This window comes from Schistocerca americana, chromosome 1, assembly GCF_021461395.2.
Source record: "Schistocerca americana isolate TAMUIC-IGC-003095 chromosome 1, iqSchAmer2.1, whole genome shotgun sequence".
Classification (NCBI taxonomy): domain Eukaryota; kingdom Metazoa; phylum Arthropoda; class Insecta; order Orthoptera; family Acrididae; genus Schistocerca; species Schistocerca americana.
In genome coordinates, this window is record NC_060119.1 from 141,827,110 (window position 1) to 141,842,426 (window position 15,317).

Sequence of the window (15,317 nt, forward strand, 5' to 3'; positions counted from 1 at the left end):
TCTTTAACGAATAAAGGTTAAGCAGTTGGCTGTGAAGCAGTTGGAAGCCTGTTCCATTATTCTGCTAGCTATGTCTGGTATGGTGGTGATTTGGCCCTTTATCAATATACATGTACTATAAGCGGATGTTATACTGGTCCGGTCACATTAATGTGAGCACCTGTTGAAAGCCTTAATAACCACCTTTTGCAATGAGGGTGTGCAGGAAGAGAGTCTGTGATATTCTGGAAGGTACCAGCAGGGATGTAGAGCTGTGCCAACTCCAGTGCCTGGCCAGTTGTGCTAGATTTCCCTGATGAGGATCCACAGCACGAACAACCCAATCAAGCTGGTCCAACGGATTCTCAACTGGGTTTAAATCCAGTGGTACTCTTTGAGCCATACAATCTGTCTGACATGTTGCTTTTGTCCTGCTGGTAGATGTCATCAAGGTGAGGAAAAACAAACTGCATCTAGGGATGGACATTGTCCCAAAGGATAGACGCATACTTGTGTTGATCCACTGTGCCATTCAGAATGACAAGATCACCCAGGCAATGCCATGAAAATGTTTTCCAGACCACAGTACTCCCCCTCCAGACTTGACCCTTCCAACAATTGTTGCTGGGCCATACATGCTAACAGTCATCTGTCCAACTGAGCATAAAACACGATTCCTCCAAAAAGGCCACCTGTCATCCCTCTGTGGACATTAAGTTGCCCTATTGGCATGTAAATTCGAGCTTTCATCACTGATGAATAGCAGTCATCCTGGATCCATGAACCAGGTGCCTGCTGTGCAGCACCATTTGCTGAACAGTCATTGAGGAGACACTGTTGGTAAGCTCTTGGTTCATATGGATGGTCAGTAGCTCAACTGTTTCATGTCCATTGATCTGTACACATTTCTGAAACCAGTGTTCACCCCTGTCATCTATGGCCCATGGTGGCCTACAGTTGCCTTGTTGCCAGTTTTGGATTGTGCAATTTCGATATGCACGGTACCTCTAACCACAGCAGCACATGAACAGTTTAGAAAAATAGGAGTTTCAGAAATGCTTCCACCCTTGGCCTGAAAGCCAATGATCATGCCTTTTTGGATGTCAGATAAATCGCTCTCGTTCCACAACAATGACTGCGTTGTTTTTCGCATCTCTCAACACGCATTATATACCCTCCACTGCTAGTGCTGTCAGCTGCCATCTGTGACTCGTTATTGCATGTTGACATCAAATATAGGTAGTGGTCACATTTATGTGACTTGATGGTGTGGCATTGATGTGACTTGATGGTGTGGCTTCCCTGAAGAGTCCTCTAATGACCCAGGTAAACTGTTTATGTGGACCAGGAACAGGAGTGGACCAAACATCAAACCTTGTAGCACAACATAATGTTTCCCCAGATTCTAACCTTATTCCTGTCACATTTTCTAATGTGATCCTTTGTTTTCTACTGTTACAATATAATTCAATTTATGCAAGGGGAAGACTTTTTATGCCCTATCATTTTAGGTACACCAGCAGAATTTATTGAGCTACACATTTCTGGGCCATAGGAAGATCACAGAAATTGCCAGCCAGATCATTTTTATTGTTTAGTTCTATTAGAAATGAGTTTGTGAGATAATATATGTCCTTTTCATACATAAACCTTTACAGAAACTAAACTGAACTGTTAACAGGCTATCATAAGAAAGAAGGTTCAGTATTCTGTTAAACATTGCTTCTCAAAATTTTTGAGGACACAGGAAGGAGGGAGATCAATCTATAATTGGAACTCAGTTTCTTATTGCCATTTCTTTATAATAGTGTATACTTCAGTCTTTCATGAAATTAAACTTGACTTGTTGACCGACTACAATGGTGCCTCAAAGGTGGCACTACCGAGTCAACACAAGATTTTAATATACTTTAGCTGAGTTGGTACTGACCTAATGATTTTCATTGTCCTTTAACATATGACTTGGCAAAACTAGTCTACGAAGATTATTGGATCTGCTTTTGGGAGGCCATTTTCTTTTTTTGTTCCTCTATTTTCAGTATTTGGCTGTGCAGTTTGAAAGCTCAAATATTATGGTATCAGAGATCTCACTTGTAACTGGTTTTCATCCTATCTAACTGAATGGCTGCACAGTGTCACATTAAGAAACCCAGCAAGTTTAAACAACAGAACAGTATCTTCATAATGATGAATGCAGTATTAACTACAGGTTGACCGCAGTGAGCAATATTGGGTCTGCCATAGTTCCTATTGAATGTAAATGACCTGTCATCATATACTCAATAAACAGAAATACTTCTCTCTGCTGATAGTGCAAGTATTTTAATCGAGCCTGATGGAGAAACTTCAACACCTGCAAATATACGAGTAAAATTTCCTCAAAGATTAATAACTGGTTAACTGCATAGAATGTCACTAAACTTTGATGAAACACAATACATGCAATTCTGTACAGCATGAGGCCTGAGCATGTCATTAGAAATAATATATGAGAATAAGTCAAAAAAATGAAACACAATAATATAAATTCTTAGGTGTTTGCATTGATTCGAACCTGAAAAGAAAGTCAAATGTTATATATGTTCTTAAACATCTAACATCTGTAACTTTTGCTTTGTGGTTAATATCAGATTTTGGCAATGAAAATATCAAAAAGTTGACTTACTTTTCCGATTTTCATTCATTAATATCTCATGTTATCAATTTCTGGGTAACTCATTATTGAATATAAAGTGTCTGTTGCACAGAAGAGTGTAAGTTGGATAAAATGTGGTATTTACTCTAGACTCTTCTAGATATCTCTTTAAATCTGTTGGGCATAGGGACAACACAATATTTTAGTGTCTATGTTGTTAAGAAGTACGATGCAACGTCCCTTCGGACATGCAGGTATGTCTGAAGGAACAGGTACTGTGGCAACTACAGCCATCGGGAATACATGAAGTGTATTCACAGCTGCGAATATGGACAATCATCAGCTGACTGACAATAATGAAAATCTGTGCTGGACTCAAACCCGGATATCACACTTTACACAAGTGGTAATCCTAAAACCTTTGGCTATCTGTGCACGAACCATAGCGAGACCCACAATTCCATATGTCGTCATTCATGTGTCAAACCTGCACTTGTACACATTATGTAATTCCAGTATTGGGGGAGGCGGATGACACATTTTCATTGAAAGTCGCTGCCTGATATCAGCGGATAAATATACTATTGCACTGCCTCTGTTGTTAAGAAGTATAATGTAATATTCTATTAATATTATATTACACACTAGTACTAGTTTATTAGGAAATGAGACACTTAAAGTAGTAAAGGAGTTTTGCTATAAGGGGAGCAAAATAACTGATGATGGTCGAAGTAGAGAGGATATAAAATGTAGACTGGCAATGGCAAGGAAAGCATTTCTGAAGAAGAGAATTTTGTTAACGTCAAGTATTGATTTAAGTGTTAGGAAGCCATTTCTGAAAGTATTTGTTTGGAGTGTAGCCATGTATGGAAATGAAACATGGACGATAAATAGTTTAGACAAAAAGAAAATAGAAGCTTTCGAAATGTGGTGCTACAGAAGAATGCTGAAGATTAGATGGGTAGATCACATAACTAATGAGGAGGTACTGAATAGAATTGGGGAGAAGAGGAGTCTGTGGCACAATTTGACTAGAAGAAGGGATCGGTTGGTAGGACATGTTCTGAGGCATCAAAAGATCACCAATTTAGTACTGGAGGGCAGCGTGGAGGGTAAAAATCGTAGATGGAGACCAAGAGATGAGTACACTAAGCAGATTCAGAAGGATGTAGGCTGCAGTAGGTACTGAGAGATGAAGAAGCTTGCACAGGATAGTGTAGCATGGAGAGCTGCATCAAACCAGTCTCAGGACTGAAGACCACAACAACAACAACTAGTTTATATGCCAACTAGCACCGCAGACAGTGATGAGACTGAAACAATGTGTGATGAGATAAAGGAAGTTGTTCAGATAGTTAAGGGAGACAAAAATTTGTGAGGAGTGACCAGAATTTCATAGTAGGAAAAGGATGAAAATAAAAATAGTAGGAGAAAGGAAAGGAGAAAAGCATGAATGAGAAAGCCACCTGATACAATTCTGCACAGAGCATAACTCAACCACTGCTAACACTTGGTTCAAAAATCACAAAAGAAGACTGTATACAAGGAAGAAACCTCAAGGGAAAAGTTTCAGATTGATCATAAAATGCTTAGACAGAGATTCAGAAACTAGAATTTAAACTATAAGCCATTTCCAGGGGCAGATGTGAACTTGGGCATTAATTTACTGTTCAAAGCTGAAGATTGAAAGTTTTAGAGGGAATATCATGCAATGTTGGACTGAAAAGGTTGAAACAAATACAACAGAAGATGAATGGGTAGCTTTGAGAAATTAAATAGTGAAGGCTGCAGAGGATCACATGGGTAAAGAGAGAGAGAGAGAGAGAGAAAGTGCAGAGTGGCTAAACAGGAACAGCCCGAGGACAAATGAAAGAACACTGAGGCATGCATAGCTAGAGGAAAGATAGATGCTGCCAATAGGAAAATTATAGAGACCTTTCAAGAAAGACAAGTAACTGCATGAATATCAAGAATACAGTTGGCAAGCCCGAACTAAGCAAAGAAGGGAAAGCTGAAAGGTGGCAGGAGTATGCAGAGAATCTACCTAATGGAAACAAACTTTAGGATAATTTTGAAGAAAGAGAAGAGGAAGTAGGTGAAGATGAAATGGGAGTTGAAGAAAGAGAAGAGGAAGTAGGTGAAGATGAAATGGGAGAGCCTTGGGAGAGCCAACCATGACAAAATTATTCCATCCACCTGGTGCGCAAGAGATATGAGACAGGCAAAATATCCTCAACATCAGGAAGAACACAGTAATTCCAGTTCCAGAGAAGAGAGGTACTCGCAGGTGTGAATACTATCAAATCATCAGTTTAATACATCTGCACTTACATCTACATACATACTCCACAAGAAACCGTATTGTGCACTGTGGAGGGTGCCATATGCTACTACAAGTATTTTCTTTCATGTCCCACTTGCAAATAGAACACGGGAAGAGTGACTGTCTAAAAGCCTCTGTACGAGTCCCAGTTTGTCACTTATTTTTTGGTCCTTATGTAAAATGTACATTGATGCCAGTACAGTCATTCTGCAGTTGTCTTCAAATGCCAGTTCTCTAAATTTCCACAATGGTGCCTCACGAAAAAAGCATTGTCTTTCCTCCAGGGATTCCCATTTGAGTTCCGGAAGCATCTCCGTAATACTTATGCAATTATCGAACCTACTGGTAACAAATCTAGCAGCCCACCTCTAATCTGCTTTGATGTCTTCCTTTAGACCCATTTAGTGGGAATCCCAAACACTCAAACAGTACTCATCAATGTGTCACACTAGCACTCCATATGCTATCTCCTTTATAGATGAGCAACACTTTCCCAAAATTCTCCCACTACATAGAAATTGAGCATTCACCTTCCCTACTATCAATGTGACATGCTCATTCCATTCCATATTGCTTTGCAATGTTATTATTAGATATTTAACTGATGTGCCTGTGTCAAGTAGTATCCTACTAATGTTGTATTCAAAAGTTAGGAGATTGTTTTTCACACGTATATGGATCCAGTTGGAGCTGCTAGTGGTACTGGTCATGTTTGTGTGAGGTGTGCTTGCTTGTGTGAGTGTCTGCTCTGCTGAAGAAGGATTTGGCCAAAGGTTCCTATGTGTGACATTCTTTTTGTTGTGCCTGTCTGCAACATGGTGAACAGCAATCTATCCTTCACAATATCCAACTTAGGATTCCTGTTGTTTAACTTATATTTATGTATATTTAGAGCAATCTGCCATTTATTATACCAACTAGAAATTCTGTCAAACCCATCCTGTATACTCCTACAGTCACTCAATTATGAGACTTCCCCATACATGTTAGAGTAGTCCTATCACACTTACCTGGGGCACTCCTGATGACATCCTTGTCTCCATTGAACATTCTCTGTCAACAACAATGTACTGGGTCCTGTTCCTTAAGAAGCCTTCAAGTGACTCACATATCCAGGAATCTATGTATGCCTAAACCTTCGTTGACAGTCTGCAGGGCACCATTTCAAATGCTTTTCGAAAATCTGGAAATATGAAATCTGCCTGCTGCCCTTCATCCATGGTTTGCAGGATATCATGTGAGAATAGGGGCAAGCTGAGTTTCGCATGAGCAATGTTTCTTAAGTTACTGCTCATTTGTGGACAGTAGTTTTTCTGTCTCATGGAAATTTATTACATTTCAACTCAGAATGTGTTCAAGAATTCTGCACCAAACAGATGTCAAGGATATTGGTCTATAATTATGGGGATCCGTACGTCTATCCAGGAATCATCTGCTCTTTTTTTCAGACGCTTGGGATTATATGGTGGGTGAGAGAGTTGCGATAAATGCGAGCCAAGTAAGGGGCCAATGCTGCAGTGTACTCTCTGCAAAACCAGCTTTGGATTCCATGTGGACCTGAAAGACTTATTTGCTCCGAACTCTTTCTGCTGCTTCTCTACGGCACATATGCCTATTTCCTCCATGTGGGATTCTGTGTGTCAGTCAAATGACAGTATGTTTGTACGATCATCCTGCGTGAATTGTTTCTTAAATGTGAAATTTAAAACTCCAGCTTTCCATTTGCTGTCTTCTACTCCCACCAGACTGGTCAACAAGTGACTAGACAGAAGTCATCAACACACTTAGTGATTTTAAGTCATGGTGCCAAATATTTAAACAACAATTTACATAAGAATGGAAACTCTGGTAGAAGGCAACTTCGGGGAAGAACCGTTTTGCTTCCAGAGAAATGTAGCCTATCCCCACTGTTATTCAATCTCTACATTACTCAAGCAGTAAAGGAAATCTAGGAGAAATTTGGAAAAGGAATTATAGTTAAAGGAGAAGAAATAAAAACTTTAAGGTTTGCCCATTACATTACACAGTGAAGAGCCAAAGAAACTGGTACACCTACCTAATATCGTTTAGGGCCCCCACGAGAACGCAGAAGTGCCGCAACACAATGTGGCATGGGCTCGACTAATATCTGAACTAGTGCTGGAGGGAATAGACACCATGAATCCTGCAGGGCATGAATCCTAACATTTTCCATAAATCCATTAGAGTATGAGGAGTGGAGATCTCTTCTGAATAAAATGTTGTAAGGTATCCAAGATATGCTCAATAATGTTTATGAACATGTCATCTGTCATAGTCATATCTAGATGTACCAGGGGTCCCACATCACTCCAACTGCACATGCTCCACACAATTACAGAGCCTCCACCAGCTTGAACAGTCCCCTGCTGGCATGAAGGGTCCACGGATTCATGAGTTTGCCTCCATACCCATACACGTCCATCTGCTCGATAAAATTTGAAACAAGACTTTTCTGAACAGGCAACATGTTTCCAGTCATCAACAGTCAAATGTCGGTGTTGACGGGCCCAGACAAGGAGTGAAGCTTTGTGTCATGCAGTCATCAAGGGTACATGAGTGGGCCTTCGGCTCTGAAAGCCCATATCAATGAATTTTCATTGAATGATTTGTACACTGACAGTTGCTGATAGCCCAGCATTGAAATCTGCAGTAATTTGAGGAAGGGTTGCACTCCTGTCACGTTGAACGATTCTCTTCTGTTGTCGTTGGTCCCGTTCTTGCAGGATCTTTTTCCGGCCACTGCGATGTCGGAGATTTGGTGTTTTATCAGATTCCTGATATTCATGGTACACTCGTGAAACGGTCGTATGGGAAAATTCCCGCTTCATCACTGTCTCAGAAATGGTGTGTCTCATCACTCGTGCACCAACAATAAGACCTCATTCAAACTCACTTATATCCTGATAAGCTGCCATTGTAGCAGCAGTAACTTATCTAACAACTGTGCCAGACACTTTTTGTCTTATATAGGCATTGCCAACTCCAGCACCACATTCTGCCTGTTTGTGTATCTCCATATTTGAATATGCTTGCCTATACCAGTTTCTTTGGCGCTTCAGTGTAATTCTGTTAGAGACAGCAAAGAAATTGGAAGAAAAGTTGCTTGGAATGGATAGTGTCCTGAAAATAGATTATTAGATGAACATCAACAAAAGTAAAAAAATGGATATTGAGTGTACTCAAATTCAATCAGGTGGTCCTGAGGGAATTATATTAGAAAATGTGAAACTAAAAATAGTAGATGAGTTCTGCTGTTTGGGCAGTGAAGTAACAGATTATGGATGAGGCAGAGAGAGTGTAAAATGCAGACAAGCAATAGAACGAAAGCATTTCTGAAAAGGGGAATTTGTTAACATCTAATATGAATCTGTGGTTTAGGAAGTCTTTTCTGAAGGTATTTGTCTGGACTGTAGCCTTGTACAGAAGTGAAATGTAGACAATAAGCAGTTAGACAAACGTATGCTTGAACATCTCTCTGTGCACTCTAATTGTACTAATCTTGTCTTCACAGACCCTAAGGTAGCAATATATAAGATGTCGTATATTCCAAGATTGTTTATTTAGTGCTAGTTATTGAAACTTTGTATGCAGACTTATGCAACATACTCTCTATCTCCAAGTGTCATCCACTTCAGGTTTTTCAGTATCTCTGTAATGTTCTCCCTTGAGTCAATTAAGCTTTCAATGCATGTAGTGCTCCTCTTCACATGCATTCAAAATCCTGTTAATCCTATAGTACGGGCCCCACATACTTCAGCAACATCACAGAAAGAGTAACACAGGTGAATTGTAAGTTATCTCCTCTGTCGACTGATTGCATTTTGCCATTATGCTACCAATGAATCACAGCCACCTGTTTTGTCCACTACTGAGAAACAACTATTAAGACGAGACTGAACGCTCTTAAACGTCCTCTCGGTCAGAGTCTCTGAGGAAATACATTTGAACAGGCTCTTCTCAGGACCCTCAAGTTTGTTAGATTGGACTTCAATATCAATTTAGCAACTAAACAAAGAAAACATCAGTAAAGCAAAGAGTGAATGTTTATCCAGGACCCTGAAAGAACATCTAATTGACATCAACTTACTCCAAGAAACCCACATAGAAGATGATATACAACTTCACAGCAGAAGGACATTTTCGGGCTTTAATCTGGGTAACTAAATTATCGATTGGCAACTGATGCACAAAACAATATTAGTAACTAACAAGTCCTATCATCAACTTCACAGCTACAGTTAAAGTGAAGAACTTGATAGTCAAAATGTATGAAGTATCATGATGCAACTGGCCTTCTCCACCTCTGCCCTCACCACAACATTCAAGCATCATCGTTGATGACCTCAACAGCTATCATATGCTCTGGGGACATCAAGAATGTGACAAAAGTGAACAAAAACCTGTCGACTGGATGAAAGCAGAAAACCTAAAACCTATACACAATCCCATAGGCTAGGCAACCTTCTTCTCTGGCCGATGGAACAAAGGCACACACACCTAACATATGCTGATCATACAGTCTCCAAACATGCCCAACTAGGTGTGCCACAGAGTCCTGTCCCACCATTCAGAATAATCCAATAATGCTCCATACAGGATTGCTCATAGCCATCATCCATTCCTACCTAAAATCAGGATGGAACTTTTAAGAAAGCCAACTGGTCTGAATTTTCCAAACAGACTCCACACATACGATGGAAAAACCCATCTTTAACAACCACAACAGATTCACTGGTGTGCTGAAAGGTGCAGCAAAACAAAGCATACCAAGGCATGACCGCAAAGAATGCATTCCTGGCTGGAATGAAGACAGGCAAGGGCTTCTCCAGGACCTCGATGACAGTGGTGATCCTGCTAGTGCCTCCAACTTTCTACAATCACTAAATGAGAGCATACAAAACAGATGGAAAGAAACCTTAGCTTCCTTGGACTATATTCCAGCAGGACGGTCTTGTCCTTAATCAGAAAGCTGGATACAGCAGGCAACAACACCCGACAAAAATGTAACATACATCTGCATGATATGCCCAATTATATGATCTACACCTCTAAGTCAACAAGAGATAAACACATCCAAAGAGAAGTTAGACATCTCTTAAAAGTAAAGATCATTTGGGTTCACAAACATCTGAATTTCCAATCCCATTTCAACTGGACGAGAAAATAGAATCCATAAAGCACACGAAACCTCAAAGGCGGCAGATGTTGATAGTATTTACCCTGAGTTTCTATTATATTGTGGTCCTGCTAGTGTCAAGAGGATGAACACCTTCTGTCACACATCTTAGACTCAGAAGAAAACTAAGATCATTGCTGTACCAAAACCAAATAAAGATCCACCAAAAGTTGAAAACGATCACCCACAGACCTCCTTAATGTCACATTTAAGTTCCTGGAGAGGCTCGTTCATAACAGAATTTTGTCAGCCATCAACAAACACATCCCCATAGAGTAAGTTGGGTTTTGACCAGGAAGAGGATGTGAAAAACAGGTGCCAGCAAAAGCAACTCATATAAAAAATGGCTTTGAGAAGCAGAAGGTAAACATGGGGTCTTCTTAATAAGGAAGTGAGTAAGTAAGTAACTGCAGCCTATGATACCATCTAGTGCAACACACACTAGCTCAAATTCATCAGTGTCACTCCGTGCCAGAAACTAATCACTCTAACTGGAAACATTGTGAACAACAGATACTTCCAGGTGTTCTCACCGAACTTCAACAGCAGAGACCACATAATAAATGATGGTATTCCATAAGCTTCTGTTTTGTCCCCACTTCTTTTAATTTATAAACATACGACCTTCCAGAAACAAAGTCCAGGGAATTCATTTACTCTGATAACATTGCTCTGATCGCTCAGGATCAAAGGTGTAGGGAAGCTGAAGCAACACTAATATCAGACCTGAAGATGCTGGATGAATACTTCAAACAGAACTCTCTCCAACAAAATCCTCCTACAGAATAAACGAGCAAACTAAAAATCCACCACCACATTTAGAGATCAGACTCACCAACAGTGCAACACTCCAAAATATCTAGATCTGACCCTAGACAGGTCTTTGATATACAAAATGCACATTTGGAATGGGACAACTAAAATCAAAACATGGAACAGCATAATCCAGAAGTTAACAGGAACCGCCTAGGGTACCACTAGAACAGTCCTCGGATCATCAGCTCTAGCTCTTTCATACTCCGTCACAGAATACCACTGTTCCACCTGACTAAACAGTGCTCACACTAAAGTAAATAACACATAGCTCAATCAAGCAATGCACTTCATCCCAATCCATATAACCTGGGAGCTCAAGGAACTCTAAAGATTTTTCAAGATATCCTCTGGCAGACCATGTAATGGCACTTGAATTACATAACCATTACAGCACCTCAACTGAACCTCTCGATACCAGCAATATTCTACTATGTTTCTGTAGAACAGTTAACATATTTCTGAGACAACATTCAGATTTGATTTCATTAATGAAGAGGTACTTTGATACATCGATATGTTTATATTGCAATGATATTATTCTTATGTGTATTCTTTCTTTTGTCACTATGATCTTTGTCGTACTTGTAACTCTGATTTTTGAGCGCATTAGCAATTAGTAAGTAGTTAGAGTGTCGGACCTTGAAAAAGTCAAGTGTTGGATGTCACACTGGAAAGACGCATATTGTAGCCAGTTTATAAAATGTGAACTTTAACAGTGAGGAAGATGTTTTCAAGAATGTTTTGTATTGTGAAGTGACGTTTTGTGTTTCGTGATATTGCAACAAAAGCAATAAAAAGGAAGTGTAACTTAAATTCGGAGAGCTGACTATTTTTTTACATCACCATTGTGCTGACTTTCTAAGGTTTAATCTTCAAGAATGGTTTGTGAAACACATCTATAAAACTTTTGAATATAGCAGAATAAAATCTAGGCCTCTTTGCATCCGAGCTTGGAATCATCACCACCTAGATTTTTGACGATTGAGCCATGATTTTACAACGAGACCAGCATGGGAAACACGAAAAGATGAGTGCCTAGTTTATTCATTATTACATGAAACGACTTTATTAACTGTGCTCTAATGACACCTGCCACATAATAACTTTGTTGTTGCCCAAAAATGCAGTATTTAGCAGCGTGAGCAACACCACAATCATTATTAAATTTTGACCTTTGTTGTGGTAGGGTTGTTAGAACCAGAATTCTTCAGAAGCTCCACCATTTTTCTGACATGTGACAGAGTTTCATCCCATTTTAGGCATTTGTATATGCTATCTTCAAACAATGGTGCCACTTTGCTGTGATGTTCAGTAGCTTTAAGAACAACTGCGGCATTTCCATCGTCAGCAAAATGGCTTTGTTGTTGAAGGATATCATGTACAATTGCCTGAAATGGAACTCAACTCTGTCATACAGCTGAAAAACAGTGTGTCTATGGAATATCGCCTAAGTTGTGTGACTGGATTCATGATTTCCTGTCAGAAAGATCACAGTTCATAGTAATAGATGGAAAGTCATCGAGTAAAACAGAAATAATATCCGGTGTTCCCCAAGGAAGTGTTGTAGGCCTTCTATTGTTCCTGGTCGATATGAACGACTTACAAGACTATCTCAGTAGCCATCTTAGATTGTTTGCAGAAGATGTTGTCATTTACCATCTTGCATTTACCATCTTGTAAAGTCATCTGATGACCAAAATGAATTGCAAAATGATTTAGATAATGTCTCTGTATGATACGAAAAGCGGCAGTTGACCCTGAAGAAAGAAAATTGTGAAGTTATTCACACGAGTACTAAAAGAAATCCGCTCACATTCGATTTCACGAAGGCTGTAAATTCAACTAAACACTTAGGGATTACAATTACAAATACCTTAAATTGGAATGATCACATAGATAATGTTGTGGGTAGAGCCAACCAAAGACTGCGATTCATTGGCAGAAGACTTAGAAGGTACAACAGGTCTACTAAAGAGACTGCTTGCACCATGCTTGTCCGCCCTATTCTGGAGTATTGCTGTATGGTGTGGGATCCGCATCAGATGGGGCTGACGGATGACATCAAAAAAGTACAAAGAAGGGCAGCTCATTTCGTATTATCGCAAAGTAGGGGAGATAGTGCCACAGACATGATACATGAATTGGAGTGGCAATCATTAAAACAAAGATGTTTATCGTTGCGATGGGATCTTCTCATGAAATTTCAGTCACCAGTTTTCTCCTCCGATTGCGAAAACATTCTGTTGGCACCCACCTACATTGGGAGAAATGATCATCACAATAAAATAAGAGAAATCTGGGCTCGCACAGAAAAATTTAAGTGCTCGTTTTTCCCCCGCGCCGTTCGAGAGTGGAATGATAGAGAGAGAACTTGAAGGTGGTTCACTGAACGCTCTGCCAGGCACTTTATTGTGAATAGCAGAGTAATCACGTAGATGTAGATGAGCTTCTGAATTATTCTAGTCTACCAGAAGATGTCATGAAAAATTTTAAGATCTCGAACTTCTACACCTCCCAAGCTTTATGAATTACCTAAAGTCCACAAGGAAGGTATTCCATTCAGATCAGCTATTAGCATTATTGGTTCTCCTACCTACAGGCTAGCCAAATATCTAATTAAGTTAATGATTCTGATAGTAGCCTGCTGCGAACATCACATCAAAAACTTGCAGATGTTCACTGAGAAAATTAATATATTGTAAAAATTCTTGTGAGGAATGCACTGAAACTGCTGAGAGAGCATTTTCTTCCTGAAACAGTAAAGTTGTTCTGACGTGTTATGATGACCAACTACTTTTGTGTGGCAGTAAATTTTATGAAATGTCTCCAGCAGTGGCCGACCTTTTCATGGAACATTTTGGGCAATGTGCATTAAATTTGGCTCCTCTTCATCCATCTTCATTTTGTCTTTATGTTGATGACAGAATTATGGTCTGACCGCATGGCACAGAAGCTCCCGAGCACTTCCTTGAAGGCATGAACAGCATGCACTCAAACATCAAGTTCGCTGGCGAGAAAGTGAAAGACAATTAATGTTGGGTGGACGTCTCAGCCACTCTGTATACTGCAAGCTAACACACACCAATTTGTATCTTAGCACACAGAGTTTTCGTCAACCAGTCCAGCAGAGAGCAGTTTTCAATGAACTGGTTCACAAACCAAACACTGTTTCTGACAAGGACCATTTGGATTTTGAAATTAATCATCTGAAATACGTGTAATGAAAGAACAGCTGTGGTTAATGTGATATGAAGTCAGCATTATCCAAGGAAAGGAAATGTGAAAATGTTGAACATTCACAGGATGAGTCATTGACTGTATTGCTTTCGTTCTGTGATATTGCATCCATCAAAATACGCAGAGACATGGGAAGAGTAGTCACAACACTTATTTTCTGACCTTCTATGAAGATAAAGTTGAGGCTATGCCTTGTTAAGGACAGTCGTGGCCTCAGGATCCCTGGGATTTATAACATCTTTTGTGAGTACGAAAGCATCTGTACCGTTTCCGAATGCTGTGCAGAACATCAGCGGCATATTAAAAATCAAGAACTGGAGAAATCTGCAGTTGCTGAACACAGCCTTGCAAACAAAATATCATTTGAGGAAACAAATGTTTTGTCCCGGGTTTCTACATACTGGGATTGTGTAATTAAGGAAGGCTCCAGAAGTAAGAATGTGCAAGAAGAACTTCAATTGTGACAGTGGATATAATTTAAGCAGTGCATGTAGGTGAGATCTCGGTGCAGAGAAGAAGCAGAGATATTTATGAAAGCAGTGGCACCACCAGAACAGAAACTGACACCATCTGTGACAGCATTACATAGCTACCGATCAATCAGACGTCGTCTATGGGCTATGCAAGGCCACCACAGGAACAGCCTAAACAGTCATTTGCTCCTGACAAAGATGATGGAGGCAATCATCTAAGGCTCAAGGTTTTACCCTGAAGTGGCACGGCAAGATGTCCTAGTATGTTTTATACAAACAGGGAATCCTCTATCTACAACAAAAACCCATCAATTAAAAAAAATGTTACAAGGAACCACATAGAAAAAATATTAGATGTTGATCAGACAAAGGAACAAACTGGCTTTAGAGGCAGATACAGCATACTGGGCAACCTGCAAAAATGTACAAAATTATGGTACTGAGCAATGATTATTAATTACCATTCTATCTGGGACTCATAGATTTTAAGAAAACTTCTGACTTAATTTCAACAAACTCAGTACTAAGAGCTCTTGAGAAAAAAGGCACTGATTCAACAGATGTAACTGTACTAAAGAACATTCATGTCAATGCTTCAGCTTCCTCTTGACTTCATCGAGGCAGTGAAAAATTCAGAAGTGAAAGAAGAGTCAGGCA

General features: G+C 39.7%; 1 protein-coding gene across 8 annotated transcripts in view; it reads right to left on the reverse strand.

Moving 5' to 3' along the window:
- Positions 1–15,317, reverse strand: part of LOC124551057 — a 186,311-nt gene that overhangs the window by 105,371 nt on the left and 65,623 nt on the right. The gene's annotated exons all lie outside the window — the stretch shown is intronic.